General features: G+C 40.0%; 1 protein-coding gene across 11 annotated transcripts in view; it reads left to right on the top strand.

Moving 5' to 3' along the window:
* Positions 1-17,127, top strand: part of HIVEP2 (HIVEP zinc finger 2) — a 137,369-nt gene that overhangs the window by 92,888 nt on the left and 27,354 nt on the right. The gene's annotated exons all lie outside the window — the stretch shown is intronic.

Raw genomic sequence — 17,127 nt, forward strand, 5'->3', positions numbered from 1 at the left:
CTGGCGGATTTGGTGATCGTGACTGGTGGCATGCACAGAGTACTAGCCTCTGTTGTCCTCAAGGGAAATGTCCCCCAGGAGGAAATGGGCTGTACCAGAAAGTGCACTGTGTGACAGCCACTGCACCAGAGGAAGCTTGCTATCTACATGAGGCTGGAGGCAGGTGCAGATTTTTTCACCTGGTGCACACAGGAAGCAGCATGGCTGATGTCTGACTTTCCTTTAGGCAGCCTTCCCTGTGCTTCTCAGAAAGGCATGGGAGTTGTGGTTAAATATTACAGTTTAACCTTTTACTTGCTCGCAGACTGAACAGGAGCTAAGTAACTTTAAGCCATTAGGTCCATTTTAGGTATCTCTTCCACTGGATGAAGGGCAGTTGACTCTCAATCATATCTTCCAAATGAATGACGCGGAGTGAAATCCTGGGCTACCTTTACCTACAGAAAAGCATGGTGCCAGCACACATCTAAAGCATCCTCCTCTGTCCCTTTTTCTGCCCCTCTCATAGGATTCTCTTGTGTTCCCATTCCCCCTTACTCTGTCACTGGTTTGTTTTGACCCTCATAATTTTTGCTGGGTAGCCTGAATTAGATTTCTGAATGCTGACTGTTGACTCTGAAGCTTCTTCCTTCTGGGAGGGTAGGACTGACAGCTTGTGGAAAACTTGTTTGACTGAGAAATCAGGAAGGGTGTTTGAGAGCTGCCTTGGACATTTATCCTACCAGCATCCGTGTTTTTACCAGATGATGCTGGGAACCCTCCCAGCCCCAAACCCTTCTGTGTCCCCACTGCTTAGCTTCCCCAGTGGTGGAAGACAAAGGTGATCGATATGAATAGAACAGAATGAATGACATAAGGACTGGTTATTAATTCTTTATTTAAATATGCCACAGTTGCCTTTAGGCAATACCAACATAAGTTGCTGGCATTCAAGGAAACATCAAATAGGCCTTCTGTGCTAACAGCAAAGACCTAATTGTACCAAAAAGCTGAACACAGTTTCAAAGAACATATCTTCATCATTTCCACCTGTGTGTTGTTCTTTGGGAAAACCAGTAAAGTCCACCTCACTTGTAGTCCCCTATACTAAAATGGAAGGTTTTCTTCAAGTATAATTGAAACTGGAGTTGTAACATGGAGTTTTCATTCACCTGCTAGAATCTGAATACTAACTAAAGGAATGATTACAGCAATTATTCACACTGTTTGGCAAGGAAAAAAACAATTGGCAAAACCTGCATTTGTGACAATCAGTTGTATTTCACAGATGCATTGCAAAGGCCTTGGTTCTAAATATATGATAGGCAGAAATTGTTCTGTTTAGTGTGTCCTAAAATTATCCGGCACAGAAATACTTTAAGGAAGTGTAAAAATGAATTCTCAATTTCTCAAAAGGCAGCTTAAAGAGGAAGGCATGCTGATGTGGAAGTATTGAATAAATGCCATCTTGGTAACAATTTTACCAAATGTAGGGAAGAGTCATACACGTCATGTCCTTGTTATAAGATTCATGGAGAAAATACTCCCACTCAGATAGAAATTCACTGTAAACAGCTCTCTTGCTGTTAGAGTAGATGTACTTTTGAAGATGCAGTAGCTCTTAGAAGGAAAAGAGCGTGTTGTGCAATAATCTGACCTTACGTTGCATAGACACTTCCAGTTTTGGAATGTGAAATGTCTGAAACTGGGAGTGGGCGGACAAGAGGTGGAGCCAGTCAGGAGCCTGGGTGGCTGCATTTCTGAGAAACTCTCTTCTGCTGGTGAGTACTGCTAATGCGCCAAGCGCATGCCTAAAGCCCTGAATAGTGCTAAGTTGAACCACTAAACAATATCAAGTTTCAAATGGACACGGAGCTATAGGGTGATATTTTGGAAGTTAATTGTATAAAACCTCATTGAAAACAAGGCTGAGTTCTTTCAGACTTGAAACCACAGCCTCCCAAAATGCGTCAGAGACTCTTGATGCTGCAGCGAGGTCAGCTTCCCTCCCCCACCCCCCACCTGTGAGTCAGGACAATTCTATTATAGGAAGTTTTTATTGGAGGCTCTCAATGGAGAGGTAGACAACATGCAGATGGTAAGGACACAGTGGGACAGAGTTTGGATTCTGTGCCTACATAAGTGGTGACCAACAGGTCAGAAGAGCATTTTTCCTGGAGAACAGTGGGATACTAAGGAAAGAATAGTATTTGAGCAAGAGGTAGGTTTGACTGATTTCACCTTCTGTCTAATTAAAACCTGGATTCAGAGTCCACTCAAGCTGCCATTGTATCGATTTCTCAAGCGGGACAAAGGCTAAGTCTCTAGCAGGCTTAATGCCCTCAGTGCTTGTCCTCAGTTCCTTCCATATCTACTTTAGCTGAAAATCACAGAAAAAATAATTTTAGAGCAGCTCAATTCACTGTAGAAAGAAAAAGAAAACCAAGGAGGAAACAGAATGTATTTGACAGGTGGGAATTTCAGAGGTGTTATCTTGATTTTCAGTCAAGGCAGACACTTTTTTAAAATAGAAACTTCCTGTGGGGTAGTCATCCACTTACTCTTTCCTTTTCTATAAATCCAGACCTGCTTATGAGTGGATCAACACCACTGGGACTTAAAAATATCTGTGGACAATTCTGCCCCATTTATATTAGCATGCCTATAACTTTTTCCTTGTTATTTGTTATTGTTGTTATTACTTGGATTGCTCTAGCAGAGTGTTAGCACAGATGAAATTCTTGCAACAAGCAGTATTTTGACAACTTGGATCTGTGGTTTTAGATGTGCTCTTCTTTTAGTGCTACCAGATGCTCTGTGCTTCCTGGACTCACTGCTACTGGAGAAGTAGTTTCTTACAACAATCTGTGATTAAAAGGATACCTCTAGAAATAATTTACTCTATGAGGACTTCTATTATTTCTATGTGAAATTGCTAATATCAGGTAAGAGATTCTGGAAACCAGCTATAGTTATTTAATTCATAACCTGTCAGAAAAGAAGGTTTTGGTTTCAACTCCCGATGAGCACCCTGAGTGTAAAGTAGAGCATGCAAAGGGCTGACCTACCTGAGCCCTCAGCACAATGGGTAGCTCTGCATTTGAGTGATTTTCCTGAAAGCACCCCATGTGGAGTTTTTTAGCTTTATTGAAGGCTTGTGTTCTACTGGTTTGATCCACTTTTCAATTCATTGGTGGAATATTTCTATTAACTTTCCCACAAGCTGATGCAGACTGCATAAAAAGAGGAAAAAAGAAAAGATTCAGATTTGAATCCATGGGTGGTGCATTTTATAAGCAGCTTCATCAATGCTTTGTTCCTAGAAATGTAAACAACCTTTTCTTTAAAAAATGAAAAACAACTGGATGCACTTCTGGTGTCCCTCTGACTGCCAAGCATTCATTAGTAAACACTCAGTCAAATAGACCTCTTTATGCAGATGTGCCTGAGCCTGTATGTGGACCTATTCACATGTGGAGTTTGAGTTGGAGAAAATAAGGGACTCTTGATAGACTTACTGAGGCAGTTATCTGCCTGAGATTATGTTTGTGTTTTTCATTCAGAAAGTTTTAAGTCTAAAGATGGTTGTGATAGAAAAAGAGCTACCTAAAGCATAAAGCAAGGCCTTGGTTTATCTGAGCCTTATGATGAGGAGGGGGTGGACAGGCAAACTTAAGCAGAGCAGTGTGGTCTCCCAGAAGGGGTGTAGAACTGCCCCATGCAGAGAATACTCCTGGACATTTTGATGGCACTAGCTGCCACATTCCCCTTTAGTGTGATTCAGAAAATTATTTCCCTGTTGTATAAGATGGAAGTAAGCTTCCTTTGTCTGCCTGGTTGCCTTCTGTCCAAACCTGCTCTGACCAGTCAGCAGGAAAAGTGAGTGCCTTTGACCTCCACTGGCCTTTTTCTGGCCTTCCTCTGCCCTTTGCTCTTTTTGGCAAGGTCCTGTTGCAGTCAGACCTCATTATAGCAGCCTAAGTGCCAGCATCTTCCAGCTGTCATGTGAAACTGCAATTTGGTTCACATCAGTTCTGTTCTTTCTCTAAGCAGTATATACAGAATATAAAAGTTCATATCCTATCTTATGATTAGATTTGACATCCTTGAACAGACCAAGGAGAAAAATTGTTACCCTGAAGAAAGTTGTGAAGAAAAATATCAGAGTGATGGCTTTTTGCTTTTAAGTTTTGCTGATCAGAAATCAGAGGCTGAATTTTGGATCAAACATCCGTAGCGATTATGCAATCAAATGCTCCAAGCTTGTGAAGATGCAAACAGCAGCTCCTCCAGCTTGCTCTAATGAACCAGCAGCTCTTTGTTGATGCTAGCAAAGCAATTAGGCTCCCTGTTACGCAGTTGCATCTGAGCAATTTGATTTATTTTACTCAAGGAGACCTCAACAATCCACAATTTAAGTGACATTTTCATCTCTCACTTAGGGGTTGAGAAAACGCTTTTGAAGGTCTTTGTTCCTCTGATGAGCTTGGGAGAAGAACAAAATCAAACAAGGTTTCTTTGTGGAAGGAGTTGGGTCGTGACTGAGACAGTTGGCTACTTCATTATAGCAAACACGTAGGTGGCCTTTCTCATGTTTTGAGATCCAAGAGAGGAGCTCTGACTTGACTGACATCTTTGAGGGGAGTGGAGTCAATCCTTTGCAGAAGGAGGGTCAGGTCAGCTGTGCCATATGCAGCACGCACTGACAGTGAGCCCTTTCCTCTCAGCTGCTTTGAAGTTACAGTCTCTATCTTTTTGGCATCAGATCCAAGTGGTGAGATGGCCCTGAGTTTGAGCAACTTAAAATGTCTGTAATTTTTTGCACCTGTTTGATTGTGGTATTTATAGCTCATTTTTACCGGTGCTTTCTTTCCAGTGTAGCAGTTGCCAGCAGACTTCCTTGCTGGTACTGGTTCTACTCTGAAGGAAAGACTGGATGTAATTTGGAGGATCATTAGGATGAGATCAGCTCTTGAAACCTGAGTCAAGTTAATGATGAAACCTGAGTTTTGTTAATAATACATTGTAATTATTACTCCCAGCAGGGCAGATACCTCATATTTCTCATCTTTTTAGCTTGAGGATCCTAGTTACTGTGATCTTGCTTGGGTCTACAAGAGGAAGATACCTGGTCTCCTCCACCAGATTTCCACTTGAGCTTTCCCAGGTAGAGCAATGTCTCTGTAGATGTCAGTGCATTACACAAGCTGGGGTGCAGAGGAGGATACATGATCAAGAGGTGAAACAGAAAACATTAATAATAAAGAACACCTAATTGGACATGCCCTTTTGCCCAGCAACAAGGACATATGTCAGTGCACAGAAGGCACTAGCTCGTGGCAACCTGCTCCCACCTCCTACAGGTCTTCTTGAGGACAAAATTGCATTATGAGCTGAGCCACTTGCCTGCTGCTGTTGCCAATAAAGCATTGATCCTAACCCTTTGTAGACTGCATCTATGCTTGCACCTCTGAGATGCTGGGCCAGATTGGAGAGGTGACATAAATCATGGTGTGCCTTACATGTTGGTGAGTGGGAGGGGAGTGCACACTGGGGAAAACGATACCGTGCAGGGGCGGGAGGGAGAAGGCTGTGGCAGGAAAAGCAACCTGCAGCAGGATGTAGGATGATGTGAGATAGTGCAGACTCTTTTTACTTAATGCCGTATTTCCTTACTGCCTCCTGTAGCTCCTGTTGCAGCCTCCCCTGCTGTCCTGTGCTGGTGCCTCCATTTGCCTATGGTGGAGTGGTGTGCTTTAACCAACTGTAGGCTTTCATTTTGTGGGAAATGCCACTGTGGAGCTGCTGTCCCATTTGAAGTGCACTATATCCAGCCTCCCATCCCACCTGTGCCATCTGTTTGTGAAGGCGTGAGTTAGGGACTTACTTTAGGACATGGGGAAATGGCCTTAAGTTGCACCAGGGGAGGTTTAGTTTGAGTATTAGGAAAACTTTCTTCATAGCACCTGAACAGGCTGCTCAGGGAAGTGGTGGAGTCACCATTCCTGGAAGTATTTACAGTCTTGTGCATGTGGCATTTAGGGACGGTTTAGTGGTGGACTTAGCAGTCCACCACTGTTAAGTTAATGGTTGGGCTCAATTATATTAATGGTCTTTTTCAATCTAAATGATTCCATGATTCTACATTTGGGACAAGAAGGTTCCAACACCCATAGTTTAAACACTAGCCAAAGGAGAAAGCTTATGTTAGGAACTTACCAAAAAAGAAGGTTTCATTCTCTGATTTTGGGATTTCAGTCTATTCTACAGAATTTTAGAAAATACAACATAATAGTAAATGTTATGTTTTCTTAAGTGCAGAGTGAAGATGATTTTTCATTTTTCTAATACACTTTTCTGCGGTTTTCTTAGTTTAATATTCTCCTTTGTACATTTCTTTAAATAGGTGCAATCTTAAAAAGATAGGTAGTGTATTACTGTTGCTTAGACGGAATTTCTGTACCAAATCTGAGTGGGGAGATACACTGAGGCTGTGATCACTGTATTTTTAACTTTATAACTTAAGATCCCCAAAGTGGTTGAGGGTATGTGGTCCTGTGTCCTATTAACTTTATGGAAATATATTGCCAGAACATGGTCTTCAGTATTTAAGCCTACTCATAATTATTTTTTACATCCATATTTCCTCTAATATAATAACATCTATTCTTCATTTAAGATGAAAATTAAATTGTCTGAAGAATAGTATCATCAACTGATTTGCCTTACATCATCATGTTTATATATTCTAGTAAAAAAATCAGTGATTATTAAATTTACTGCTAAGGCAAAGAATGAAAAGACAAAACTATGATGCTGCACAAAGAGTGCTCTTGCATCAATGGGAATTAATCACAGCATATAAAGACAAGAACATGGTCTCAATTTCCCACTGTAGTTAATGTTAAAAATTTAATCTTATTAACTTCAATTACTTTTTGTTTAATGTCAAAATCAGAGGAAAATAAAAATTCTAATTTCAGAATAATCATTTGGATTGAATCTTGCATGTGAAGTTGGCAATATGTTACAGTGGGCTTTTTTCCCCTGTTGTAAATGAGAGAAAAAGTCTGGTAAAAACCTGTGTGTTTTTGTTTAGCCCAGCAGAAGTGATGGGCGGTATTTGGAGGCAGACAGGAAGGCTGCATAATAATGAAACAAAGCCCTTTTGTGTGTGTCAGCCAAACAAGTCATGATATCAAATAGAAAAAGCAAAATTGTGGGAGACACCATTTCCTTGCCCAGCTCATGCAGAGCACCAGTCAGCATTAGGAATTTGGCATGAGTGTGGCTTCCAGTAGTGGTATCCCAGTCACAGGCTTTAAATAGTTGCAGATGTTCTGAAGGGGACTGCGGGGACTGTCCCTACCTTCCTTTTGGGAAGCAGGGAGCGAAGCGCATGGCCTGCGGGAGCACAGAGTTTCCCTGGAAGGAGACTTGGCAGAACATCTCTGAACACCTCAGCTGAGTGTAGCTGTGGCTTGTCCTGTTGCAGTCAAACCCACGGGAGGCTCAGGGCTCCTGTCAGGAGGAGCAGTGGGATGGTCCATGTGGCAGCCCAACCAGGGCTGGCTGGCACCAGCAGTTGGCCAAGCCCTCCTGTTCTTGGCCGAGGGGTGACCTTTGGCTGCAGCCTGAAACAGCAGTAACTGATGTCTCCCTTCCTGGCAGGTCCTTCGTGCCGAGGAGGGGCTGTGCACCAGCCTGGGGCAGGTGTGGCAGGACCGTGCTGTGGGAGAGCCACTGTGTCCCACTGCTGCTGGCCAGGCACAGCCACGGGCCAGGGCGTGGGACCTGCTCCCTGCCTTCTCCTGCTGCTCCCTGGAGTTTGCTGGTTCAGCTCTGGTTTTGCCTCTGAATCTATGATGGGTTGTTTATTGGGATGTCTTAATAGAAAGCTTCCGACTGTTATGGGAGGTCAGGATGCAAAAGCCACATGGAAGATCTGCCTGGTCTTCTCACCTTTACACTGCTTATAATGTCAGTGAAAAGGGCATGATTTCAAAATCTGACTTTTACCCCCCTTGTGTTCTCAAGTTTCTCAATTTAGAAACAGGAAGCTGTTTTGCATAAAGGTAAGATTGTGTTTTCAGCAAGAAAAGTTGATGTTAGACAGACTAAATATACCCACACAGTCATACTCAGTGGGTAGTTCTGGCTATTTTTAGGCTTTATTTGTGCCTTTCTTTATTTGTTTTTTTTTTTTTTAGTGACACCTCCACTGTACCTTCAGCTTGTAGAGAGGCACCACTTCCTGCACTGGTATGAAACTGGCAATTACAGCCAGCCTTGTCAGGTGTCATTTATCAGGCATTGCAGAGGGCTGGTTTCAGCAAAGGAAGAACAAAGCTTAATAAAAAGAGAGAGAGGCAGAAGCATTCTCTTAATAATTTGCCCTTTGCAACAGCAGACCCTTATCAGATCACCCACGCTCATCTGGCTGCTGACGCTGTACTTGCTTCATTAGTACGAGCTATTTTTACACCTTTTGTGACTTTTGAGGAACCGAGTGGGCCTGCTGGCTTGTAGTGATTCACCGTCTCCAGGCGAACAGGGTGTCCTCAAACCCTGTCAGTGGGGGGGAAGGGAAAAGTAGGAGGAAGAGTGATAAAACATTGCAATGTGGTCTTAAGGAAAATAGCCCTATATGTTTTTGGTTGGCAGTGCAACATTTCAGATTGTTAGGAGCTATCCCAAGGAACATTCAGTAATAATTAGTTCAAGTCTAGCTTAGCAAACATGCATGCTTGCACGTATACTCTGTGTGACCATTTCCCTGTCTATAAAGGGAATGTTGAGGGCTAGACATGGGGATGTTTGGGACTTGATCTTTAAAGGTCTCTTCCAACTCAGAACATTGGGTTGCGTGTTGGTGATGCTTTCTTTTGTTGTGTACAAGTGTCGTTGGTGTATCGCAAGCACCTAAGGTACTTTTAGGCCAGATTCTTAGGTGATTTCTCTTCCACTTCTGGTAATGGAAAGAAAAACAACTTGATGGGATGAGCTAGGCAGGATGCAGGAGAAGGAAAGCCCTGTATGAAGTTGTCTGGAGTTGTTTAAAGCTGAGCAACAGTTGCTTTCTCTTTTGATGGATCTTCAAGAGAGAGTGTCCTCTTAGAGCCTGTTGGGCTCTTGCCTGGTGGCTGAAATTAGGATTCTTTGCTGCCCTTACTTTAGCTTCTCATGGACAGGAGTAATTTGGTGTTCAATGGTTTCATAAGGCAGGTTTCCTTGGAATAGTTTCAAAAGTTATTGGTATGTGGGACACATATATGAAACTTTAGGTGCTGTGGTGATGCACCCTTATCTGACCTTATCTGGGGAAAAGTCATGAAATCTGAACAGTGTCTTTCCTGAAAAATGTTTTGGGTTTTATTATGTTTTACTTGTAACTGTATCTTGTAACTTGTAACTTGTATCTGTAACTTAGCTGTCAGCTTGGTCTGTGCCTTAAATAGCAACAGCTCTATAATAACAGAGGTTTTAAATGCAGTTTCAGGCATTTTGGTAGACATTAATCTCTTCAGAAGTGTTTGCTTGTGAGAGTGATGGTAATGTTAATAAACACAGTTGATTTGTGTTTTGTAGGAAGAAACTTTAGTGCAAAGAGTGAAATGTAATGTATAACTACAAAATGCAGCAAAAAGTATATGTATATTTTGCTGAATTTTTAAGAGGTGTTCTGATACAACTGAATGTTATACATACTGACTTTCAGTGCTTCATACAGTAAAAAGAACAAAGTACTGTAAAATATGACCAGAATAATTTTAAATCGTTTTTTTATTATTATTTTCCACTGCTGGCCATCCTGAGGGTTGTAAAGAAAGCAGCAATTTTAAATATGCAGTCTAATTAATGTATCCTACATTACCACTATAGTGATCGGAATCTTTAGGCAATGCTCAGTGACTGAATTTGCTACACCAAAATGCCTGTACCGAGTCATCAGTCAAAATGAAACATTTTGGCTGCTGAGTAGTGACTGTTGTGACATCTATGCGATATTTAGGATTTGAGGCTCAATGGCCGATCTCAGCTGAACTCTTACAAAGTATTCAGGATGGAATGAAATAAAACTGCTGTGAAGACCCATTCTACTTTGGGGGCAAAAAGTGAAAAAAAAAATATTAAGAACATACTGCTGATGTTTAGCCTGTGTCTGATTTTGTTTTGACATGTAATGACCACAAAGCTTAGTAAACAATGACAGGTTTTAAAATAAGCTTGTATAATAATTGGTGTGAGTGAAAAACAAATGCAAGCTCAGGTACTATAAATGTCTTCATATGTAATTCTTCCCAGGGTGAGAGTTTCAGTCTGAGGCAGTGCATTTGCTCATTCAAAAAGGTGTTTGAAAGATACTGATATTTTCATGTGAAATGAAAGTGGTTTCTTCTGACATGGTGTGAAAGAAGGCATGACTGTTCACAAAATCTGCCACAGTTGCATAATTAGGATTGTGTAACTTTTTAACTTAAAAAACCTCACTTCCCAGAAAATTCCATTATATTTTCCTTCTGAGGTGAAAATGCTAGGCAAAGGCCTGATATTTGCCTAGTATTTCCTTTTGGCATGAGAAGAATAATTACTTTGTACCTAAAAATGTTGCAATATTTACTCAAATTTTGATCTTTTTTTTTCCTGGGAAAACTTGGGGGATAGCTGTACAATATCTTAACAGAGATTTACCAGCACATCTGTGTTCTCCCTGGTGGCTCTGTTCTCCCGTCTACAGTCCTTGTGTGAAAATGATGAGGCATTTCAGCCTTTGCATGTCTTTCAGTTAGGAAAATTCTTATATCTGAGAGCTTTAACAGTTTGAACTCTCCAGTGAAAATGTTCTTACCCTTCTACAGTAGGTGATGTTTTATAAGTTTGTAAATTACTACAAACCATATCCGCATGGGAATCTTGCTCTTTGCATACACTTTGTCCTTCCAAAGTGCTGCTAAATTCATAGTTTACCTAATCTGTCCTTTATTAGGTGTGTGATTTCCCTTTCTAATTAACATGTTCCTTTGTGTTGAATTGAGAAAAAAATCCTTTAATCTCAGTAATTTTCACCAGTTCTTCCAAATGCAAGACTTCCTTTGCAATCCCTGTGGCATCACATAGCATCATTGGTTAGTGTCTGAGCTTTTGCTTTGCAGAGGTTTTTAGCCCTTTTTGGGCAGGGCCAAAGCTCCATTTCTTTTCTACATGACAAAAAGTAATTATACAAATGGTGATTAGAAACTATTTGACTCTTCTATGGTTTGGCACAGCATCCTTGTGTTTAACTGCTGTGGCTCAGAAGAAAGTGAGATAAAGTTGAGTTTCTGCTGACAGAGAGTAGTCCAAGAATTAAGAGCTCATTTGTATCTCAGCACTCTTTTGGATACTCCTGTACATTGTTAATGTGTATTTTGTATTTGTTAATGTGTATTTTGTAAATACTGTTACTTAATTCACCCTTAAATACTACTTAATTCACCCTTGAGAGACACTCATTCTTCTGCAGATCGCACCAATGGGATTAGGCATCATATAAACCTTATTTCAGCCATCAAAATGGTGTTTAAAGAGGACCTTGGTGGGCAAGGAACAGTCAGTTTCTGACTGTTCCTTGCATGGCAGCTGTTCTCACTCTTATAAGTCACTGTGTACTACAGTTCAAAAGAAGATGGAGAGTGGGGGTGGGAGTATGGGCAGGGCAAAACAATTGTGGTATTTTCGTTGCCTTCTGAAATTTTAATAATCCTGGAAGTACTGCATGTCAGATCTGCTGTTGCTCTGCCATTACATTTTAAGGTCTACATGGGAAATTATTGGTATTTTATTAAACTGTTTTCATTTTTGAACTTGTTCCCCAAGGAAATAAGTACCAGTGTGAAACAATTAGCAGTTTATATAGTTCTCTTCTTTAGTTTCGTATTTGAATAATCCCAATCCTTTCCTTTTGTACAGAGACAGAATCAGGATATCCATGTCAGAAGGCAGTCAGACAGAACAGGTAGATTTTGTGTTATCTGACATGCTCTGTCAGACTCTTGAAGTTCACAGCAAGATTAGGCAACCAGAAACAAAATATTTACCTGATCCATTAAAAGCAGTGGGATCAGAGGGATCAATTAACTGCCAATTGGTTGACAAAATTGTTTGACTTGTTGGCTGTTTTGACATCTCTTTGATAGCAGGGTTTTGTTCAGTTCAAGGAGAAGAATTGAGATTTGTTTTCAAATTCCTACCTATAAAGGAAGCATTTAAGATTTATTTGACTCCTGCATAGTTTTTTTTCTTTTTTTTTTCTTTTAATACTCATCCTATGGAAATAAGTGCTCAACTGGTCCTTGACAATGTTAAACCTTTTTTTATACATTTTTTCCATCTGATAGTAATGTGTACATTGTGTATGGTGCTGAAAAAGGAAATAGTGATATATTTTTAAGTGAGAAATCCTTGTCATTATAGTTAAAAGGTCATTGTTAAAGCATTTCTGCTCTGGACTTCCTATATGGCTTCTTAAAATAGACTACATTTGAAGTTAAGTTTTTTTGTTGGTACTGTTTTTCTACAGAGAGCAGCAGTTAAAAATTATGTTTGAGATACTTAACATAGCAAAAACTGAGTGTTTTGCTGCAGCTGTACTCAAAGCATTTATGATACAAACCAGCATGTCGTAATGAAAATCACCTATGTTTTCTTACTACTGTGTAATTGAACATTTCTTGCAATATATGTTACAATTCTCTCTGTAGACATCTTAGAGGTGTTGGATTAGTTTATTTTCACCTTGTGGCAAATAACTTCAGGTATTTTATACATAGGATGTAAAAGCCTAAACCTAAGAGGTCTGATTCTGTTTGTTTTTGTGAGGAATAAATCTGGAATTATGTCCTTGGATTTGCACCTCATTGCTTCAGATTCGTACCAGGTTAATGTAGAAGCAGAATTTGGCTTCCTTATTGTTGGAATAATTTGTCTCCTTTCAGTCTCTCTGAGTCAAATCTCGTAATGAGATGCTCTTGTTTCATAACTGATTTTTCCCTTAGTGTGTGCCTGACCTCTGACTCAGTAGGGTCACATTCAGAGTCTAGGTCTTCATCACAGCAAGTACACATAGACATACATATGAAATGTCTGAACAGATCTAAGATCCTACAGTTCAGGTTATCAGGTGTTAGGGTACAACAGATTAGATTATTTGATTGTTTTCTTAGTTGGTGTCCATGTGCTTTTAAAGTATGTTCTTCAACATACTCTCATAATGGTCTCAGGTAATATTTTGAATTATATGAAATAATTAACATTAAGGTGAATTTGGTAAAAACATAAAATTAATTAAATACTCAGTACTACTACAGTTGTCTAAAATGTGTTAGATGCCAGTTCTCAATGGCTGAGATTCTAGAACAGTTCTCAAAGTATAAGCCAGATACAGTTCAAGCACTGAAATAATAATTGCACAAATCAAAATGCCAGGTTTTTCACCACTTCTAGTTTGACACGCACAGAATCTGTCCATTGAAACCAGCAACTACCAGGGACACAAATGTGCCCTTATGAGGACAAAAGCCTGAAGTTGTTGTTTGGTCACTGTGAGGTTGCAGTCTGCCCTGGATGTGTCTGTAACTGGATCCTCTCCGTGAGTCCCCTCAGTTCCTGGCTTCTTGGGGAATCCGTGTGAGCACAGTATAGCAATGGACAGCAGATCCTGCCTTGTAGCTTGTCCTTAAGTAATCTCAGTACATTTTTTTCGATCATTATGCACTGCGTGCATTCGCTGAGCAGTGTGAGGGTTTGTATTGGATGGTACTTTTAAATGACATTTTAAAAGGTATGTTGTAATAATTAGCTCAGCTGCCCAAATTAAAAAAAAAAGCCATCAAAAAACCACCCAAAAAAAAAAAAACACCCCAAAAAACCTGAAAATCTAGCCAAACCCATAAGTATTAATCTAAATATTTCAGGGTTTTTCCAAAACTGTGTTTCTCTGGCTGATTTTGGAGAGTGACAATACATTCAATAAAGCACTGAAATCCAGAGGGCAGGCAGAACATCTGGGGTGGAATTAAGTTAACAAATTAGAGTAGTATCTTCAAATCTGAAGAGGTAACAACAGCAGTTATAACATAGAAAGTGGTAGATTAAAATAAATACATCTAACTTGTTTTAAAAGAGCTGCCTTCTTTGATTTGCATGTGCAAAATGATGTCTTACTCCTCTTGCTCCTGCCAAACTGGAGAAAAAGCACAAGCATGCTCCCATTCCCCATTAATTCAGACTTTGCCAAGTGTCTGTTGGTCATCTTTTTTTCATGTCTGCAAAATGCCAAAACTATACACCTCAAGGACTACATTCTTTTTGTTATGTTGCTGCATAACATCCTCAGCTCATGAATGAACATATGACCTTGGAAAGGAGGATGAACAAATGCTTATCTATCTTCATACCACTTAAATGCTTCAGTTCAGAGGTGCACACTGGATGCTGGTTGAGAGGTCTTCTTCAGATTTAGCCCACCTATGACTTTGCCTTTGCAGGAGAAACTATAAATCCATGTTTTACTAGGTTTCTCAGTCTTTTTTAATTTTTCACTGGGACATCAACACCAAGCAGTTCTTTGGGGAATCTCATTAGTAGGTCAGAAGGAAGCATGTAGGACAGCAAGCTGAAAGTATGCTGCCTTTCTTCCTGAAAGGCCTAGGCAATTTTCTTCTCAGTTGCAGGTGGGGAAGAGTTCAGAGGTGGCCTCTCTTTTAAGGCTGCTGGGCTTATCCCAGACATAAACTAGACTTGCCTAATAAGGGTCTTGCCAGAGGTCTGTGCATGAATGTAAGGATTTCATAGGAGCCACTGCAGTTTGTCTGTGCTAACACTTGCCCTATAGAATACAAATTCTTCAGGGGCCAGTTACTGTGGTTTCAAGCCAGCTTTGTGCTGGCAGAGCTGGACAGAAAAGATTTAAAACAAGGCTGGATCTGACCCTTAGTCCTTATGCTAGAGTCAATATTTATTCTGTATGGTGCACTCAGGATTTAGCCTGGAAGACATAAGCTTCCAATTTGTTCACTTGCAAGAGCTGTAATATGAGCTACAAATTGAGAAGCAGTAAAAGTAATATCTTGCCAAATTTTATTTTAAAGCTGTTGAGTGTAACCATTTTAATGGTCTGAAAAAAAAGAGAAAAAAAGAAAGAAGGAATAATCTTGGAACTCTGCAGTCAATCAGATATACATCCCCTGCATACAGCTCACAAAGGCACTCGTTCAAAAAGGAGCAATAGGATAATGTTCCTTTCTAGAAAGTTTTCAAAGTCTTGATTTAGTAGGTGCATCTGACATAAATACAGCTCCTGGTTTCCAAGTAATCTTCTCATGTTCAAAGTTTTCATAGAAGTGAAATGTCCTGTTTTGAAGCAGGCAGATAGCACAGCTAATGTGACTAGGGGAGCTGGCTCTTGGGCCACATTCCTGCCAGGAAACCTTGCTTGGCCACCAGCCAGGAAGGACTTTGCAGCTCCTGTCAAACAATGTGGTCCGTGCAACTCCCATATGGCTTCTGATCCGGGTAGGTGGGCTACTCTTACTCACTTCAGCAGAGCTGAGCCATGCCAAAGGTATTAAAAAAATTGTGCCCTTTTATCATCCTTAGTTCCTTGGTTTTAAATAGGTAGTACTTGAAATATGAGTTTCTGCCTATCGAATAGTATGTATTTGATGAAAAGCAATATTTAAAAGTGTATTTGCAATTTTTTGTAAAAGAGAAATATTAATCACTTGGAAAAATGGAAGTATTTTGTTGGTTTAAGCTAGGCTGTGGATGCAGCCAGATGAGATAGAGTTTTGACTGGATAAAACAGACACAATGCCATCTAGCTTTGCAGTATCTTACATTTCTCCAGTTAGGCCAGTCTCCCATTAGGGAGGGGAAGAAAGAACAAGAGAAGTAATATTAAAGCCATCTTTGACACAGGATGGATGGCAGCTCAAACCAAACCAGAAATTATTATGTTCATTCTGGAAAGGGTTTTATTTTTCCCAGGAGAGTGGCTCTTGCCGTACTTAAGCCATCAATAATCCCTGTAATTAGTCTCTACCTGTTTCATAGTGGAGGTTGAAAAATTGTATAGAATGTTCTGAGGTTGCAGGACTGAAGAAGGGCTTTAACTCTATAGCAGAGTTCTCAGTCCAGAACAGAAAAGTTTTGGATGGATATTAGCATCATCTTTTGCTGAAATAAAATCATTGCTGTCACATTGCTGTGACTGGCAGATTTCTTCTATAAGGTTGCTTTCAGTGAAAGGAGTATGGAAAGAAACGATACTCCCATCTTCTAGAAATTTCTCCTTCACCATTTGCAAAATTGCTTAATAAAGCGAAGAGTATTTTTCTTTGAAGATGGAAAATGCCCCTTTGCTCTCTCAGTGAGGAGCATTCACTCTTGTCCCTGTTTCTGCTTTCTCAAGCCATACATTTTCCTTTACATCTGTGCTCATATATTGGCATTGTTAGCGACCTGGGATTCAGTGTAGCTCAGCTGCTGGAACTGCTGGGCCACTTACCTGCCATTTCCTCATGAGCCCCTGCCGAGCTGCTCTGCAGTAACCACTTCTGGTATAATGTAACTCATGCACAAGGATTTATTTTTCCATTTGTACTGACACTTTTTATTTGAGGAAGTGGATTAGGAAATTTTAATATATATATATACTTGGATTGCATTTTTCTTTTTTATTTTAGCGAATCAGACAACAGACTTATTTAAAGAAGCCATTACCACATCAAAGTTAAATGCCATTATGATCTAAAACATTCTGGTTTGCATTTGATAACCTGCTGTTATTTTGTACTACAGGGGTTTTCTCTGTAGTTAAAAAAATAGTTGACTACACCAACATTTCAGCAGTTATTGCTGGCCTAACTACTGATTCATTATTTGTACTACTAATGATTAATTCATAACAGGTGGCATGGTACTGATTCTATTTGTGTCAAGTTATCAGGCTTTGCTAATGTCCATTTGTTCTTGGAAAGTGTTATTAATTACAAAGAACTAAAAAATATTTTTCAGTTTTTCTTGGATTTTTTCCTTTATATATGTTAGTTTTTTATATTTTTTGGTGTCATTCAATGGAAAAAACATGAGTACTCTAGCTTCTTTGTG

The sequence above is a fragment of the Anomalospiza imberbis genome, chromosome 3 (assembly GCF_031753505.1).
Source record: "Anomalospiza imberbis isolate Cuckoo-Finch-1a 21T00152 chromosome 3, ASM3175350v1, whole genome shotgun sequence".
Taxonomy (NCBI): domain Eukaryota; kingdom Metazoa; phylum Chordata; class Aves; order Passeriformes; family Viduidae; genus Anomalospiza; species Anomalospiza imberbis.